Below are 13510 nucleotides of genomic sequence, written 5' to 3'. Positions count from 1 at the left end.
ACGGTTTAGAAATGCGATTGAAATTACGATTCACGTTTTTTGTGTAAAGAAAAAATGATTTTCAAAACTGCTCTTTAATAGCTTACATTTTGCCAAAATTTTAACTTGAGTGATGATAGTCATGTCCATAGCTTTCCAACGGTATATAGCAAGTTCCATTTGCCCAAAGTTGGCGGAAGTTCAACCTAGCATAGGGGGAAGTTCAGGTCGAACAACTCAGGCAGTAAAATTGCAGAAAACGCGAGTTCATCACGACCCGAGTGCAAAATCCGCTTATGAGCGAGATTCCTATTTAAAACATGTATTTAGTTGCTAAAAATCATTTGCAGATTACACTTACATCACATAGAACACGACTAACCAGAATAATTCACGCGGAGAGACACGGTTGCGAAGATAGCCCGAAGGTCGGGTTCGTACAGAGGGAAGTTCAGGCGCGTTACTCAGGCAGTTCAGGTTGTGATCAGAATATTATTCTGACCCCGTGATCAGAATAGTGTTTATGTATATGTGTGTGTATATATATACTCCAGCAATTTTTGCCGTTTCTATCCGATCCCCTAAACTTAATGTTGTAAACTTGAATTTGATCAAGTTCAAAGCAGGTTCAATCGAAAGTAGCATGCATTCAAACATAAACATAGATAGTTTTGCATAACCAAACATGAAACATAAATTTAAACTAAGCTAAACTACTTTCGGTCGAAGTGGAGGTCGAGCGAATCCTTCCTCGTCAGATACAGTGTGCTGTGAGCCGGGCCCGGGCCGGTGCCGTCGTCGGGGTCGTTGGGGAAGACACTCGTGTACTCGTCGATGTCGATCTCCTCGTCCTCACTGCCCACCTCGACGCCCTCCGTGCCGCCGTCCTAGCCACCTTAGACCTCATCGTCGGAGGATAGCAAGATAACCTCGCCGCCATCCGTGCCGTCAAAGGTCACCCGCTCCGCCTCCACAAGCTCCGGGTGCTGCCGGCGGAGCTCTTGCATGTAGGCCTCGTCGGTGGCATCGGCCTCGAGGCGCTCCCATGCCTCGCGGTCATCCCGCGCCATAGCCGAGCTCACTACCCCTGGCTCCGGTGGGACGAGGTCGACCGGATGTGTGCCGAAGGGGAAATTGAGCCTAGCCGCCGCGCCGTGGTAGCGGACTTGCCAGAAGTCGTACTCCATGGCCGTGAGCTCGGCCGTGTGGAAGCTACCAAGCCACCGGTGGGTGTGGGTCTCCTGATCTGTAATCTCGGTGACCCACGTCCCCCACCGCCGCTGCCGGACCCCGAGGTAGGACTTCGTCGGCAGCCGGGCCCGAGGAAGGACGGGGAAGTCCTCTAATCGGCGTAGGGGTGCGGCGGCAGGCGGATCGGGCGACCGGCGATGGCGGATCGATAAAGAGCCCATAGAGGACGATGGGGACACCTCGGCGGCCACCTCGCCGGGGTCGGGCGAAGAGGCCCTGATAAACCTCTTTTTGGCCGTTGGCTCCTCGAGCTCCCTCGCGCACAGGCAGAGGTTGAGGGTGGAGGCGGCAGTGGCGGCGATGGCGGCGACCTACCAATGGTTTCGAGTGAGGGAGGGGTGGTGTGTGTCTTTATGAGCGGAGGTTTTGGGGAGTGTATGGTGTGTGTGTGGAGGGGGGGGGGAAGGTGGTGTTTGAGGAAATATCGGGGCGACTGAAAATTTTACTAGGCGGGAGTAACAAGGCGGGGCTACTAAAAATTTGGACCAATGGCGGGCAGATATTTTTGAGATTGCGAGGGATGTAGAGGCGGGAGTAAAATGCCGGGGCAACTAAAAATTTGAATCAAGGGCGAGCAGATATTTTTGAGATTGCGAGGGATGCAGAGGCGGGAGTAACAAGGCGGGGTTACTGAAAATTTGAATCAAGGGCGAGAAGATATTTTTGAGATTGCGAGGGATGCAGAGGTGGGAGTAAAATGCCAGGGCTACTGAAAATTTGAATCAAGGGATGGAAGCAGAGCGGGAGTAACAGACATCACACACGGTCCGCACATACTAATCATGTGCTATCAAACATTAAAACCGTCCAGGCGGTAGATACTTTTGAGATTACGAGGCAGTAGATATTTTCGAGACCGGGAGGTAAGCCTCATGGAGCCCAATCTACTGTGCTGATGTGAGTGACTGCAGGGCACGGGCATGGCACACGGGTCCCTGTGGTAACTTTTCTGACACCTCTAGCTTCAAACTCTGAAGATCTAAAGGATCGATAGGCCACACTTTCATGGTTCGTATTCGTACTAGAAATCAGAATCAAACGAGCTTTTACCCTTTTGTTCCACACGAGATTAGTCTGACTGAACCGTGTCTGTTGCATACCCAATCGCAGATGGTTTCTACATCCAACTCGTGTTCTGCTTATAAATTTGGCAAAAATAATAACGCGGGAGAGGGTCAGAACACGAACACACTTGCATGTGGACCAAATATATGTATGAAAAGGGTGGTTTGATGTTCGAATACCCAATGCACAACTTTGGTGGCACCTGTCGCACAAAAGCACAATATTGCTAGTCATCCACCCCCTATGAACCCCACTTCGTGTCGGCGGTAAGGGAATCCTAGCTATGAATGCATGCCCCCAAATAGCTAGGTCTAAAATCTCACCCTACCGTACCACAAAACCTATAGGAGTCCATCATATATGGTCAAACTTCCCCTTTCGCTTCCCGACAAAGGTGGACCGTGTGCCGACCAACAAATGTGTGCTTGTGGCGCGAGATGGGTGAGACCACATACGAACCACATGCGGGTGGCCCTACTATATGTATGAAAAGGGTGTGGTGTGATATTTAACTACCATTCACAACTTTGATGTGGCACGTGTGCCTCGCAAATTAACCTTCCTCGACCCCCACGGAGGTTGCAGGTAGTGCGAAGTACCCCCCCCCACACACACGTCGGGGGGGGGGGGCATCTCACCAAGACGTACTATAACACGGACCAAGCAGAATCCAACTTGGTCGTACAACCTCTCCCGCTCGTTGTTGGTCAAAGTGATGGACGTCCACATGGCCCCGCAAAATGGACTAGCTTGTCACCGATAACCTCACGAGGGAGTACTGTATGAAGACAAACCCACCCTGTGCATGTGGCCCAAGTATGTATATGGAAGTGGTGTGCGTGGTGTTTGAATACCCAATGCGAAATTTGATGTGGCACCATGCTTTGGAATCGTAAAATCCCCACACTGAGCGAGGGTTCATGACGCGTAGCATGCGCTCAAACTTAATTAGGCTTGGAATGGTCGACCTAGTATACGGTAACTCGAAGCAAAGAAGAACAATCTACCCTATGAACCTTTTTTATCGTTGGTCGAAATGACGGACGCCCACGCGAGCCCACGAATATATATAGGCTTGTCGCCCGTAACTAAGCGAGTGAGAGTGTGTCCAAAGACAAACATTGCATGCGTGTGTCCAGGACATATTTATGGAGGTGTGTGATGCATGCATATGTGTTGAATATCCCTGACAACATTGATGTGGTGCATGCGGTAGAAATCGCAGAGGTCCCCACACAGAGCAAGAGGTCGTTCATAATGTGTCGTGTGCTCGCCCCCCTTCGATCTAGCGGGATGGATTCATGTGTACACATGCACTATTATATATATGTAATCTCACATCATGATCTATATCATGAGACAAACAAAAAATTAATCCCCTCCTAAGTCAAATTAGTTAACCTCTCTCGCGCTGTCGGTGAAGTGATGGACCAAGCGGGCCGACAGATGGAAGCATCGCCAATAACCGCGTGAGTGAGTAGGACAACAACCATCGCGTTTACACGTGTGCCAGAACATATATATGGAGAGGTCACCCCCCTTCAACACGTACTATACACCTAGTAACATAGCCCTAAAAGAATTAATCCTCCTTGTTCGTCAAACATACCTCTCTCTCACTGGGTCAAAGTGATGGAGGACGAACTCGCGGGCCCTGCACCGAAGCGAAGCGTAAGTCGCACGCGAGTGATCATCCTATATAGGACTATGTACCACCGTCTGCATGTGGCCCAAAGAGGTGTTTGTGTGATGTTTGAATACACAATGCACAACTTTGATGTGGCACCACATATATAGGAAACCAAAAAGTCCCCACAGAGAGCGCGAGGTTCATGATGCGTGGTATGTGCTATGTGTACGCCCCCATTCGACGCATGGTATATATGTACTTCTACTGTATAGAACAAACCAAAAAGTAACCATTCCTTGATGGTCAAATTAACCTCTCTCTCATTGGGTGAAAGTGATGGAGGACAACCTCGCATGCCCACGGATGGAAGCGCCAGACGCGAGTGTGTTCCTATAGGGCAACCACCGCCTGCATGGTATTGTGTGATGTTTGAATACCAATAATGTACAACTTTGATGCTCAGGAACCGGAAAGTCCCCACATGGAGCGAGGTTATGACATGCATATATATAGAGTATTCATGTTGCCCCCTCTTTGACATGTACATACTCCTACCGTGCATATACGTAGCACAAACCAGAAAAGAACCATCCTTGTTGGTCAAATTAATCTCTCTCTCATTGTATACGTTCAACTGGTCGACGACGACCTCGTGGGCCCACAAAGAGAGGCACACGCGAGTGAGTGTCATAGGACAAAACCACCGCATGCATGTGCCCGTGTGTTATGTGATGTTTGAATACCCAATGCACAACTTTGACGTGGCACATGCTTCGCAAACCGGAAACACACTACACCACGATGCGTAGCCCCTCTCACTTCAAGCCGGTGGGAGGGTGTGTACGCACGTGCTCGAACTTTGATATGGAATCTCACCATGATCCACACACACATGCCAAGATGAATCCACCTTTTGGTCAAATGCCTCTCGTTGTCGATGGAAATTGAAAACCTTTGTGGGCTAACGAATGGGCACATCGCTGATAACCACACGAGGGAGAGTGTCCGAGAGGACCACCAATGCATCCATGTGGCCCGAACATGTATGTATGAAAGGGTTGTGTAATGCTTTAAATAACCAATTCAAGACTTTGTTGTGGCATATATATATATATATATATATATATATATATATATATATATATATATATGACTCACAAAATGATCAATAATCCCACACGGAGGTTCACGAATCGTAGTGTACTGCCGGACCCCTCCCCCACCCCCACACACACAGACACACATATCCCGCACCACCACATCCACTTTGAGGCATGTCAAACTTTTTCTGCAGTGAACATGTGACCAAAGGCGGAGTGTCGTGTTAAAAAAACAGACATCATTCGACCGTTTTTATACATTGATTGATTTCCTAGGGATTTAATGTGAAAAAAAATCAAATTTGAGCTACTTGTGCACCAAAATGGATTGCAAAATCATATGTGTCCCTGGGTGCATGTTTCCCTGTGGAAGAGATTTCAAAACATTGAGAATATTGATTTTTAAAATTCAGTAAATCCAAAACTTAGTTGAAATTCGTGACTTATCATGGTGTCATATATGGACACCAGTAGACTATGATATTGTATTTTTTTTCATCAAATTTGAGACCCGTTTTGATATAATCTTCTTACAAATGAGAGATTATAAAAAACTGGCAACCAATATCTCATACGGATTATTTATTCGGACCGTGTGCATTAGACCGTGCCATGCTTCAGTTAAGCAGTAAAGTGGCAGAATGAATCATCAATAAACCAAAAAATATACATGCTGCCACACGCCCTGGGTGCCGTGCGAGCAGGCGTGAGTTGATGGGACGCATGCGAGTAGTCCGCCGTGTATGCATACCGAGAGGCGTGCCTGCAGGTGTGCGTATAGATGGGAGGCGTGCGAGTAGCTGTGTGAAATGATGCTAGGAATGGCAGAAGTCTGCCGCGTAGGCTCACCGGGAGGCGAGACAACCTTTGACCACCGCCCGCCTCGCTCCCAATGGTCCGTATTAATTGCGCGCCCGAGCCGCCGACCATATTAGGCGGCCATACCCCCAGTCCATAGTGGTCACCAATGTCTGGACTCTGGAGTGTATGAGGATGCCGCGGAAGCGCACCATCGGAGGGAGTCGTGACGCCGGGGCTGGTGAAGCACCCGCGCAACTCCGACAACGACTGCGACTCCGACATAAAACCGGCTAGTCATCTATATACCCTAAACATATCATGTGTTTTCTCTGGTTACTCCCCCCCTCTATAATTTTTTGGAATACAAATCCTATGGTTATGTTCTCTAAGTCCATGAAATCAGAGTAATTAAGATCCGTTAGATGCACATAGTGTATTGATTGTTTGAATGTTATCCCTATAGAGTTAGTGTTAATTGTTTGTTCTGTACAAATGGTTTTTGCTAATAATCTGACTAGGGTTGGCCTGCGTGCTAATAATTTGTGGCCAGATCTTGAGAATTGATTTTGAATGTCCTACATATATGTTTGTGCATTTTTTCTTCCATATCTTGAGAATTGATTTTGAATGTCCTACATGTATGTTTCTGCCATTTTTTCTTTCAGATTGGTATGTACACAGATGAGGCTCCGGCCAGCACCGTCGCCGGATGTAGATCTTGGACCTGGCTGCGCGGCCAGAAGCGGCCACTCCCCCTGGACCTGAGGAATCAGTAGAATCTCCGGCGGACCGCATCGGCGATCTCCTGGATGACATCCTTAGGGAGATCATCTCCCTTCTCCCCACCGAGGATGGCTGCTGCACACAAGTCCTCGCATCTCGGTGGCGCGTTCACTGGCGCGCCGTGCCTCTTAATCTCGACTATCGTCAGCTATATGTCGATGATGATTCTGAACTCCCCAGAGCCATCATCTCCTCCACCAGGGCTCCGTTCAATGCATCTGCATCCCAACATGCTACCTGCTGGACATACCCTGCATGGTGGTCGCCTGGCTGACATCCCGTCAATTCGATAAACTCCAGCAGCTTGAGTTCTACCATTACTACAACGATAGGTTACCACCAATAGCTGCATCTGTGCCCTCACCACCGATGCCCATCTCATGGTTTTCCTCCTCTCTCCACACCGTCACCTTGACCCGGTGCCATCTAGCAGACAATCTGGTACACATGCTTCGACTATCACTACTGAAAAAACTTGCGCTTGTGTTGGTTCATCTGTCGGAGGCCTCACTTCATAGCATCATCCACTCCAGTTGCCCTGCCCTGGAGCTTTTGGTGCTTGTTTTTGGAAATGGAATCCATATCCCTTGTCTCAAAATAAAGTCGCCTCACCTTGTAAGCATTGGAATTCATTTTGAAGGACATGAGCTCATCATCGAAGATGCCCCTTCACTTCAAATGTTGCTCCTTGATTGTTGTTATAAACTTCCACAAATAACTATGGTCTCTGCGCCTAAATTGGAGACCTTGGGTGCAATTCGTGATCCGTTTAAATGGTTCGAGATGGTGTTTGCTTCTACACTTATTGAGGTACTGTATATTGTTCATGTACACTTTTGTAATTTGCATTTTTTGTTTGTGCGCGAAAGTTAAGTATCATCTTCGAGTACACTTTCAGTGCTAATATTATGTTCTATTCTCAATGAAGAGCTTGTCCATCCTATCAGTGGTGGTGGATTCTATCAAGACCTTATATATAAGTGTGTGGTGTTTTGATCTCAGCATCATTATTTCCTTGCTGCAATGCTTTCCATGTCTTGAGAATTTGTATGTAAAGGTGACAATTTCACACACATTGAAAGCCCACATATAATGTACTATAATTAATCGTTCTGTTATCGCTCTTTCAACATAATCTTTTTTAGACATTAACTGTTTTGAATCTTCATCTCTATTTAGGCACTAACACATGGAGAAAAGGGTATAACAAATCGATGGTTCAAGAAGCACCAGGATTTTCTCATATCTCATGACATTCGTTTGAAGACAGTAATGCTGGAAGGATATGCATCCAACTCTGCAAACACTAGCTTTTTCACATTCTTCATGTTGAATGCGAGGGTGCTATTGTCCGTGAGGATTAAGTTTTCCAACAAGAATTTTCTCACGGAACTGTATGTGGAACATCATAAAAGAAGTTTCAGGTGAACCTAAGGGCTTCTGATCGTGCTCGGCTTATATTTACAACAACCTGTGGTCATCATGGACCAGTAGAACTTTTGTACTGGGATCTTGATTTTATGGATCGGACCGATCCATTTGATTGTGACTGCCAAAAACTTTGGTTGAGTTAGATGTTATTACCTATTCAATCCGGGTTATGTATAAACCCGATGAACAATTAATCCTCGTGCTTTTGTACCTTTTGTAAGCTGGAGTTAGACATTGTTGCCCTTTTCAACTAGGGTTTGACCCACATTTTCTTTCATACTTGGCGTCTGTGTTCCTATAGGTACTACCTCTATCATGGTTTATTCTTTATTGGCCCCCTTCGTATTTTGTTTTACCAAACTTTGACCTTAGATTTAACTAAGAATATATTAATGCTTCTCATCGAAAATAATATTGTTGGATGGCTATTCCCGGCTATGTTCATCCGCTATATGCAATAATTATGCATGTGCTTGCTCGCCGTTTAGGCGGCCGCGGCGCGCTCTGCTCGCGTGCCTCCGCGCGCTCTACTCGCCGTTTAGGCGCCCTTGGGTCGCGTCCCTCTGCGCGCTCTGCTCGCCATTTAGGCGCCAAGTCTCGCTCGGGTCGCGTCGTCCCTCCACGTGCGCTCTGCTAGCGGTTGGGGAAGCTTTAGTTATTTTATCTTAGATTATGTTAATTAATTATACATCCAGAGCCGAAATCATCCAGCTCTGAGGTATAATTAATTAACCTAAACTATGATCTTCGGTGCACGTTCCCGTCGCGCAACTCCATCCTGTCGTCGGCCGTTGGGGGTATGCCGGTATGTGTGGGTAACTAGCTAGCAAGTGGATCAGTAGCGAGTCGCCGCCGGCGGCCATTGCTATGGTTATTTATAGCTAGCAGCTGGCTAGGGGATTGAAGATTTTACAATTCACCCCTGTGGAGTGCGGGAAGCCATTGCTGGAGCGCGGGAAGACTTGAGCACACAACCTGACAACCATATGCGTTGTCACGTGTTATCGGACACGTGTTAACATAAGGAAACGTATGTGTAACCTACTAATCATCGCACACGAGTACTCGCACACGCATCATGTGCGATACTCCTAGCCATCGCAAGCAACAAGTATGTATTTTCAAAGTTTTTAGTACACACATAATCGCATATGAATTAACTCTAGTAACCGTGTGTGTTATATTTTCTCATTGCAAATAGTTCATCCGAGTGGGCTGTTTGCCATGTATCACACACATCTTGTTTACACGATTCGTTTGTGTTTTTTTGGCTCATCGCAAACAGTTCATCTATGTGAACTGTGTGCCGCATATCACACACATGTTGTTAAGTGGAACCTTTTCTGTTGTGTTCCCTAATCAAAAACAGGTCATTTGAGTGCACCGTATGCCGTATATCACACACACCTTGATCTGGCTGACCATTTCTGTCGCATCCCCTAATAGCAAACAGTTCATCGAAGCGAACTGTATGCCGTATATTGCACACACATTGATATGGCTCCCCATTCTATTGTTCTGTCTAATCGCAAATAGTTCGTATGGATCAACTGTATGCCCCGCATCGCACACATAACTAAAGTCTGAACCGTGTTTGATGTCTCCGCCATCGCAAACGTTTTGCATCTTTTTTCATGGGTTTTTACATCCCCATTTGTGATTAATGCATCACACATAGTTTTGTCAAAGGGTCTCTGATCGTAGTGTCGCGTTAGCAGCATCCTGCAGTAGTGTCTCCATTGAGGGGATCACAAGGGATACCACTGACAAAGCCAGCAAGATTGCTGCTGATGAAGCCGCCAAAGCTGCTCACGAAGAAGCCACCAAGAAGGCTGCTAAGGAGGGCGGCAACGAGATTGATGAGACCATTGATGACATTTCTGTCAGAGGAGTGCCCAGCGCTGACCCAATCATGAGGGTGATCGTTGCCGGCAAGGCAATCATCGACGATCACCCCTCAACATCGAAGGGCCTTCATCAAGTAGGTAGCTAAAGGTTGTCCAAAACTTGTTTGTCAGCATCCCTAGGACGTCGAGTACTGGGCCGCCAATTGGAGAAGAAACCTTTGACGATGAAATCATCACCGCCGGTGGGCTCGAGGTTGTCAATGAACCGCGCACCAGCAACAGTGGATCCAAAGAACAACAGCTCCTCACGGGACAACTTCCAGAAACTTCAAGCACTTTACCGCAGCCGGACAGAGAGCCTAGACTCCCGAGCAGTTGTTATTGGTATGACAGAGGCTGATTTCTAAAAGCACATAGAAGAGACGCATATCTGGTATTCAGAATCCCTCCAATATTTGACGAATCGCCAAAAGCAGCTGTCTATTGAGTGGTAGAAGTTCATTTTGGAAAAGGCTGAAGCCGACAAGGCACAAGAGGAAGCCATGCAGAGGATAGCGGCAGAAGATGCCAAGTTGAGAGAGCGCAAGGTTGGCCTTGACGCTCATGAGGAAGAACTTGTCGCTCGCGAGGAAGTGCTTGCTGCCAAGCTTCACGACAAGGACGACGAAGTTCAAACCCTCCTTGCGGACTGGACCCAAGAGCTGGAGTGGAAGCATAAGGAAGCAATTGAAGCCCAAGCCACGGATCACGCCGACAAGATCAAGGAAGCCATCTATGCTGCCGAAGCCGCAGAGGCCGCCAAGAATGAATTGGATGGCAAGGTAAAGAAACTTGAAGCAGACATCATTGCCAACAATGAGGAGATCTTGAAGTTCAAAGTAGACATACAGAAGACAACTCACACCTTGGTGGAACTGCAGGTTTCTTTGTCCGCCAAGAACCAGGAACTCACCAAGGAATATGATAGACATTGCTAGTCATAAGCTGAAGTTGACCACTCTAGAGAAATCCTTTGAATAATGCAAAGAACGAGAAAGGACGCTGTCCAAAGATCTTCAGATTGAAAAAGCTCTGCTTTCCAGTGTTGCGAACTCATTCAAAGCTCAAAGACAACATGAAGCTCTAGACTGAATGCCTTGTCAAAGCAGCTGAGGACCTCACTACAAAACTATTTGTCATGGGTTTAGAGCACTACAACTTCTCTACCAACGATAGGACTGCCACCAGTGCTAGGCTGACTCTGTTCTTCGAGGGTGTCGTCAATGCACTCAAACTGTTCCACTCTGATCGATCTGCCCATCTCGCCAACGAATCCCGCAGGCTTTGCTGGGTTGTTCTCTTCAAGGTGCTTGTGAAGGTGGTGTGTCAAAACCCTGGCATCGATCTCAGCAAGGTCTTCACCACCTTGCCAAAGAATGCATACATCAGAGCTATCGTAGAGCTCGTCACACCTATCGTAGACAAGGTTGGCCAGATCCCACGCGTTGAGGGCTAGCAGAAAACTAGCCTCCTTGCTTCTCCTCGCCACCATCAGTTCATGTAACAGGATAGTTTTTATCTAAATTTAGAACTACAACTGGTTTCCAATGTACTATAACATGCTATGTTTGAATGGATGTATATGATTTCCCTTGTTTGATTTCGTCTTCGCATGTTTTATACCCTACGCTTTGCCGGAAACTTGTTGGTGCGCACACTCTTGCCGCGAGCGCTTGAGGACGGATCCTTAGCAGCCTGCCGGAAGTGCCCCTGCCGGCAAGGCCATGCTTGACAATCACAGAGTAGCTACTTAAGTTGTTGAGTGGACTCGAAACAAATTAAGAGTGCAACTGATCACGACAAGGTTCCCTCACGTGCAAGTTTTGCATACAAAGACCAAAAACGTTCAAGGAAAAAAATAGCTCTACAACAAGGAATTTGTTTCAAAGTTTTTCAATTTAACTTTTCTTTGTTGTACTTCTTGTCGTAAAATGGTAACTTGAATGTCACTTGTCAGTATTCCATACCATCACTCCCCCCGGGAAACATTCATGCAAGTTTACCTTTTTCCTTTGAGGAAAAAGAAAGAAGAGAAAAGAGAAGGCTAGAAACCTTGACGGTTCGTTAAGCATTTCATACAAGGCAAGTGTAACACATCATCACATACAAGTGTGCGCAATTCAACATGTAAATTGACAAGAGTTGTGAAACACTTAGCTTTATTTCATTATGCACAAGGTCTGCACCTAGTTTTGTACAAAGGATTACATGCCTTGCTGGTAGACTTGTACAAAACGTGGTTGTCGGGCTGCCCTACAACCGCACCTTATGGATAGAACTTGCGAAGATGCTCAATATTCCATGAGTTATGCACCGGAGTGCCATCTTTGGTCTCCATACGGACTACGCAAGGTCTGATGACTCGTACTGCCTGATAAGGGACTTCCCACTTTGGTGTCAACTTGTTTGAATTCTTGGCGGACTGAATCCGACGAAGAACAAGGTTTTCTTTCTCAAGGCTTCAGGCGTGGACTTTGCGGCTATGATAGCGACACAAAGCTTGCTGGTAACACGCAACACGTACAACAACCCGAAGACGATCTTCTTCAAGGAGCCTAGCGTCATCTTGCTTGGTGCTCTTGCCCAACCTCATCATAGGCGAGCACTCGAGGTGACCCGTACATGAGTTCTGTGGGGAGCACCGCCTCACCATAAACTAGGGAGAAGGGTGTCTGGTCAGTGGCTCGATTTGGTGTCGTCCTGAGTGACCAAAGAACCGCTAGCAACTCATCAATCCAGCGCCTTCCGCACTTGTGCAGCTTGTCGAAAGTTCTTGTACCGAGGTCATGCAACACTTTAGTATTTGCCCTTTCCACTTGGCCATTACTTCTCGAATGAGCAAATGATGCAAAAAAAATTGTGCCAAGGTCCTGGATGTATTGCATGAAGGAGCGGCTCGTGAACTGTGTGCTGTTTGTCAGTGATGACCTTGTTGGGCACTCCAAAACGGCAAACAAGTCTCTTAAGAAAACATAACAACTGACTGTGCTACCACCTTCCTCACTGGCTCTACCTAGATCCACTTTGTGAACTTGTTGATTGTGATGTACAAGAACTCAAAGCCCCCGATAGCACGAGGAAAGGGGCCCAATATGTCGATCCTCCAGACCTAGAAGGGCCAGGAGAGAGGGATTGTTCGAAGAGCTTGAGATGGCTGATGTGATTTCTTGGAATGAAATTGGCATGCTTCACACTTGGTTACTAGAGCAGTTGCATCTTGGAGGGCAGTGGGCCAATAGAAGCCTTGCTGGAAAGCTTTCCCAACAATGGCTTTTGATCCTATGTGAGAGCCATATATGCCTCCATGTATCTCTGCCAACAGCTTTTGTCCATCTTCCCGGTAAATGCACTTCAATTTCACCCCCATTTGGCCTCTTTCTATGCAGAACATTATCCACGAACTGATACATACTTGACTGACGGGCTACTTTTTCAGATTCTTATTGCTCTTCGAGAAGTTCTCCTATCTGAAGGAACTAGACGATCTGCTGTGCCCATGTCAGAGCTTCTGGCTCAATGACAAGGATTAATGGCATCTCTTCTGCCATGGGAGTGCTTGTCTCAATGGCAAGGACCTAAGATCC

Source organism: Aegilops tauschii, chromosome 4 (genome assembly GCF_002575655.3).
Source record: "Aegilops tauschii subsp. strangulata cultivar AL8/78 chromosome 4, Aet v6.0, whole genome shotgun sequence".
Classification (NCBI taxonomy): Eukaryota; Viridiplantae; Streptophyta; class Magnoliopsida; order Poales; family Poaceae; genus Aegilops; species Aegilops tauschii.
The sequence above is the reverse complement of the archived record's forward strand: the minus strand, read 5'-3'. Positions refer to the sequence as shown.